The 6,737-nt window shown below is 50.7% G+C and overlaps 1 pseudogene; it reads left to right on the top strand.

The window, feature by feature from the left end:
• Positions 1-369: 369 nt before the first annotated feature.
• Positions 370-488, top strand: LOC134897114 (5S ribosomal RNA; annotated as a pseudogene).
• The last annotated feature ends 6,249 nt before the right edge of the window (positions 489-6,737 follow it).

The raw sequence follows: 6,737 nt of genomic DNA, 5'->3' as shown, positions 1-6,737 counted from the left end.
TCTGTTTTCTAAATTTGTCCCTTTTAGGGGCGTTATCTAAATCAAATTCTAAAATTTGGTCATTTCACCCTTATAGGTAACTTTAAGATACCTGTGTAATTTCACACTAATTTTCAATAGGTCCTGGTAACCCGCCTCTCTCATCCACTGTCCGCCATATCGTCATAGGAGGTGGACATTAGAAGACGGGCCCTGAACCTATACGTTTCCTGTATCTTGCTTTTTTCAGTACTCTCTCATCCTGATGCCGGTCATATAATTTCTCTGCAATGCAGAAGTAACAGAGAGACTGTGCACTTGGATGGATAGTAGAAGTACCTTCTGGTATGTGCCAACAACCAGACACCCTCTCATTCACAATCCATGTGACATTACTGCCATATCTCACTGGCTACGCCCAATCTCGCCAGATCTTGGAAGCTAAGCAGTGAGGAGCCTGATCAGTACCTAGATGGGAGACTGCTAGGGAATATTAGGTGCAGTATTAAACACCTCTGTCTCCATGTGAAAAGCAGAAGTGTTGGAGTAACCTTTGACCCTTACCAACTTCACACCTACAATCTCTCTTTTTTCATTCATTCATTTTATTCTAGATCAATTTAGAGATGTTTTCTTTCACTGTACATGTTGATTAGCAACCTAGCACTAGCAGATAGTCAGATACCAGGTTATAATATCATAATAGGCAATGGTTATTGGATGATAATTCTTAATCTAGATTGCCATATCGAATGCCTATATGTCGTATGTCGGAAACCTTTTTCCTGTTATGTCGAAATTGAACTTCTGATATTTTCATCATGGGTGTCACTGTCACCGCAAAAATATTTGTTGAAACTGGAGACTTGATACTCCTATTTATTTTTTCTTATTGTTAATAAGAGAATCTTTTCTCAGATTAAAAAATACAAGTAGATGAAGGTTTAAAATTCTTTACAAACCTTCTTATCAAGCATTATATGTGTGTTTGTTTGTGTATCTAATTTTATACATTCTAATTAAAAGTTAAGTTTTATTTCTTAAGCGTGCCCCAACACAGAGTCTTTCTTTTTTTCTCTCCTCTTCGATTCACATATATACATTTTTCCAAAAACCGATACATACAAAATTGTTATTTTGTTAATACCATATATTTCATAGGATATAAGGATATGAGGTTTGCCCTACTGGACAAATACTACCAGTTCCAGGCACTACCCTTTGTCCGTCCACAGCTCCGAGGGTATTCACAAAGGTGATTGCGGAGATGATGTTCCAACTCCGGGTCCAGGGGGTCAATGTTGTCCCTTACCTGGACGATCTTCTGATAAAAGCAAGATCCAGGGAGCTTTTATTGCTCCATATCGACCACACTATCCAACTTCTGTCACGTCATGGCTCATGGGTGGTGTGACCGGACGGTCTTGTCCCCAGTACACAGATTGGATATTCAGGTCACACGGGACCTGGCCACATAGGGGATTCCCACTTACCGTCAGTAACTGCCTGTTACTGACTCCACCCACTGCGCTGTGGGCGGGTTTATGCTGCCACCACCAAACTCCTAGCCTGCCATGGCGTTTGGAACCACGGTTCTGCCCTGTATGTGCCGACACGCTGCCTTACCACACCTGTGTGGTGTTGACGAATCCCCACTAGTCCTCTACCGGTAGCTGGCGTAAGGCAAAACTTGGAGACGTTGGGGTGCTCCCTGGACAGCCAGAGAACGGGGCTATGTTTTGCATAGGCCTGCAGGTCACAAGATGACACAATCTTCTTGAGGCAGATGATGTTTTAATGCCAACAAATAGTTCTAAAGATAACTCTTCCCTATTGCTAGGGGAAACAGCATACAGCAAGATGTTCACAGCAGAATGAAGATGGTACAATACACTCTGGAGGCACGCAGGCCTCCTTTTTATGTCAATTTTCCACACAGTACCACAGGGGGTCATATCCCCCCTGAGTAATTTCCATCCAATCAGGAAATCTTACAAAATACAAATAAATAAATAAAACAATTTCCTCTTTCCTGACACACACAAAGTTTTGTATAATTTAAACTCCAATTCCTACCACCTGGGAGTTTACATTTCGCCATTGATAAATTTATCACACAGCTTCAAAATACAAATGTTTCTGTCTCATTCACATCTCCATGCAAACCCAGTGTTTAGGATTACAACAGGAAAGGCTGCAACACAACAAACAGTCTTACTTCCACCTTCGTTTGCATTTCAAAGATGTTTGGCCACCAAGAGGCCGGCTAATTGATACTTACTTGTACATAGCAAGTCTGGAGCTAGGACAATTACCATACGACTTCCTATGCAAAAGTGTCTCACAAACTACTTTCAAGGCCTTTTTAGAAACAAAGTACCTTGTACTTTCCTCATAAGTGCCCTGTCCATCAGTTCTATAACTGTCCATCATTCTCCAACTGCGCAGCGATATAACATATGACACATTATTAAACATATTTTGAATACCCGGTGCCTAGCACCCACAATACATTTAAAGATGGCGACTAGTGCCAGTGTACAGTTTAAAAGTGGCGCCAAGCGCCCATTGTCCTCCTAATGGCGCCGGGCACTAGGGGTTAACCCCTTCAGTGCTGCGGCCGCCATTACACGTGTGGCTGGTTAGTCTCTCCAGCCACACTCCTCCCCCCCCAATTCAAGCGGGAAAACCAGCGAGTCATGTTCCAACAATATGGCTCCTGGTCCCGCAGTCTGTTGGGTTGAAGGGGACACTACCTGGGGGGTGTAGGCTCCGGCCTAGGCAGTTCATCCATATTATGGTGGCCCGATTCTTGTGGGGACACAATGTTCAAATAGTCCACATGAAGTCCAAGTCTCCACTACAACAGTCTGTCAGATTTCCCCAAGGTAGGTTGCAGCCACCTAACAGGTGGGTGGAAAGTCATCACTGTGGGGGGCCAGTTACACAAGCAGAGTAAAAACTGGTCCAGTGTACACACAAGTGCCACCCAAGGTGACCCAATTGCGGCATACCCCTCCTCCCACCGTAGCAGTATTCTGCTCAAACAGGCCACATGGTGCTCCTGCCCATATGGCTCCTTCTGGCTCGGTACTGCTCCCAGTCTGTGCAGTGGCGCAGTAGTTCATAAAACACAGTCCTGGTCAAGAATGTTCGCCATCAGCACTGGAGCGGGTACCAGAGCCTCCTTCAATGACTGGAATGCCAACTCGCAAGCAGGTGCAAAGTCCACTGACTTGAGAATGCCCTTCCTAGCCATCTCTGTAAAGGGGTTCACTACAGGATTAAAGTCAATGACAACGTGTCCGTAGGGCCTTACAGGTTCTAAGGTCAGTACCAGTCTGGGTGATGTGGGTCGGGGACAGTCTCTGGTCGCCTCTGCTTTGGGCCTATCCCTGTCTCCTCCCACACGGTGCCCCAGTCACTGCACCTCCGTCATTCCTATCTGGCAACTGACTGCCCTAACTGTCAGACCTGCCCTCCAATCCTCCTCTGTCGACCTATGACTCGGGAAACCTATCCTGTCACCTAGGCCTACTCTTTCCTCCTCGTCCGCTACCTGTGCCACAGTGATGGCGGCCAGACCACCAGCCTCTGGATCCTGTGTGGCATCCACTACAGGGAGACTGCGTGACTCCCCCGATCTACTGCGCATAGGCAGGGGACCTGCTATGTCCACAGCAATTTGCTGTAAAGGTTCTCCTATGGGCAGAGGCCCAGAGACAACACAACCACTGGAGTGCCCCAGATGTCAACGCATGGCACCAGCCTTACAGTTGGTCTGGGCGTCATCCAACATTCCAGACCAGGGAAGCTCTGTGACAGGCACTTCGGGGTACGGTCTATCTCTGGGTTACTGTCCAAAGGGGTTTCGCTGGCAACCGACACCGGTTGCGCAGGAAAGTTCCCTGGAGGGACCAGCTGGACACATTCCCTCTCTGGTCTATCCCCTCCCACTTTCCTGGCTACCCTGTACCTTAACCCTTCCTGCCAGGTCACACTTCCTGCCCCAACCCTGTCAAGGCCGCTGCCAGAGTGGCGCCTCATGCCTTTCAGGGATGGGTCAGACAGTTGAGCCTCCCTAAACTCCTGCCTGCAGCCCTCAATCTCTCCTAAATTGGGACACTCTACAGGGGGATCTAGGTGGGGACTACTAGGGTCAGTCACGGAAAAGGTCAGTGTGGTTTCTCATACTCACCGCCGGAGTTGGCAAACCACTTGGGTCAGGAGCATCATTGGGCACCCCCACAGGATCAAACGAGCTGGACCCAACATCCTCTGCGTTGCTAGTGGGCGTAGGCATACCAGAGGCAAAAGGCATGCGGGGTAGATGTGCTGATCTAGCCGCTGTAATCTTTTCCTCTGGGCTGGTTGATGCTGTGGTTGGCTGTGCTGGCAGTTGTCTAGCAGCTGTAGTCTTTTCCTCTGGGCTGGGCTGTGCTGGAGTAGCTGATGTCAATGGTGATCGTGGAACTTGACTCCGGGGAATGGCGCCAGCAAACGTGGTGACGATCCCACCACCTAGGTCATTTCCTAGGACCACATCAGTTGGGAGACCATCCATGACGGCAACTTCTCACAACTCTGGTCCAGCTCCCCAGTCCAGGCAGACTCTTGCCATGGGAACCGCTTTCTCCGTTCCATCTGCCAGGGTGACCTTGGCAGTGCGACCCTGCAATACTGCAGCAGGATCTATAAGGTGGGGGCTCACCACAGTGATTGAGGCCCCAGAGTCTCTTAGGCCTTCCCCCTGCAGGGGTCCCACGTGGACCGGCTGCAGGTGCCTCCACATGTTGTGTAGGGGCTGTTTGGCCATGCAGGTGACTCTCTCCGCAGAGTGCACCTGTTTCCCGCCACACTCCATCGGACTTACTGGAGGGGGAACAGTCTCTGTAGGCTCATCTCCACTCGTCAAACAAGCGAGCCGTGCTCCAGCACTCGGATTTGGGGCACGAGTCTGGGGTGCTTGGGAGGCAGGACAGTTCATCCTCAGATGTCCGATTTTCCCACAGCTGTAGCACTTCTTCTCCAGTCATGGCACCGATGATCTCTGATCAGTTGCAGGGACGCTGCGGTGCGGTTGCTGGCCAAGAGCACCCGGGTTGGAAAATGCTTGCTTTGGGGGGCGATGAGCTGAAGAGGGGTGTCCCCCTGGTTGTACAGTCTTATGGGGCTGGCTGCTGGTTGGGCGCTTCTGCCCCTGTGGCCGAACTGCCACATACTTGTCGGCTAACTGGGCAGCCATCTTTAAGCTGGGTGGCTCCCGGTCTAGCACCCACTCCTTCACTTCTGGGGCGCACCTGCGATAGAACTGCTCCCTGCAGATCAGGAAAATCAGTGCGTCCCATGTAGTGGCTTCAGAATCCTTCACACACTTCACCACGTACTGCCGCAGCTGGGTGGCGATCTGCCCATGGGTGCTGCAAGGATTCTTGGGCAAGTCTCTGAACTTCTTCCTGTAAGACTCTGGAGTGATGAAGAATCGCTGGAGGAGGGCCTTCGCGACTTCGTCGTAATCCCCACAGTCCTCCGTGGCCACTCATCGAAAGGCCTCCAATGCCTCTCCATGCAGAGTGGGCACAGGGTGTCTCACCCACTCCGACTTGGGTAAATCGTGTAGTTTACAAGTCCTTTCAAAAACTTGTAAATGTCCATCAATGTCCCCATCACTGTCTGCAAACTTTGCAAACTGAATGCATCCCGATCTGTGTGTAGCAGCTGACAACGGCTCCCGGGGAACCACGGCTGGTGATGCCCACTCGGCATGCCACATCCGAATGACAAGCATGCGTTCCTGCTCCGTTGCCCTTTCCCCCAATTCCGCTAGCCGATCTGCTAGGGTATCAGTGCCGCCCCCCCCCCCCCCCCCCCCCGGGAAGTTGGGATCCTGGCCCTGCTAGGGATTGCTGGGAAACATTGCTGCTGTGAGAGGGGTCGGGGCTTGTGGGTCTCACCGGTTCCTTACGAAGGTCCACTGTTGGGCCGTCCTCTCCGATGCTGACGCCGTCAGTGCTTTCCACCTCTGCCCGGCGGGACTCCTCCAAGCTCATGAGCGCCGCCCTCATGACGCTCTTGGACGTGTTGGAAGGGATCCGTACACCCTTCTGCCGACACACGATCTCCAGATCATCCTTGGACATTCCGCTGAAGTCCGCCACCTTGTGCATTCTCCTGCGCTGCAGTTACTCCTCTCTTGAGTAACTCGGCTTCTCCAATCGGGTGACCGAAAAGCCGGCTGGGATTATCCCACCTCTATGCCACCAATTTCTGTGACCGGACGGTCTCGTCCCCAGTACACAGATTGGATGTTCAGGTCACACGGGACCTGGCCACATAGGGGATTCCCACTTACCGTCAGTAACCGCCTGTTACTGACTCCACCCACTGCGCTGTGGGCGGGTTTATGCTGCCACCACCAAACTCCTAACCTGCCGTGGCGTTTGGAACCACGGTTCTGCCCTGTATGTGCCGACACGCTGCCTTACCACACCTGTGTGGTGTTGACGAATGCCCACTAATCCTCTACCGGTAGCTGGCGGAAGGCGGAACTTGGAGACGTTGGGGTGCTCCCTGGACAGCCAGAGAACGGGGCTATGTTTTGCATAGGCCTGCAGGTCACAAGATGACGCAATCTTCTTGAGGCAGATGATGTTTTAATGCCAACAAATAGTTCTAAAGAGAACTCTTCCCTATTGCTAGGGGAAATAGCATACAGCAAGATGTTCACAGCAGAATGAAGATGGTACAATACACTCTGG

The sequence above is a fragment of the Pseudophryne corroboree genome, chromosome 3 (genome assembly GCF_028390025.1).
Source record: "Pseudophryne corroboree isolate aPseCor3 chromosome 3, aPseCor3.hap2, whole genome shotgun sequence".
NCBI lineage: Eukaryota > Metazoa > Chordata > Amphibia > Anura > Myobatrachidae > Pseudophryne > Pseudophryne corroboree.
This window is presented reverse-complemented; position numbering and strand designations above follow the sequence as displayed.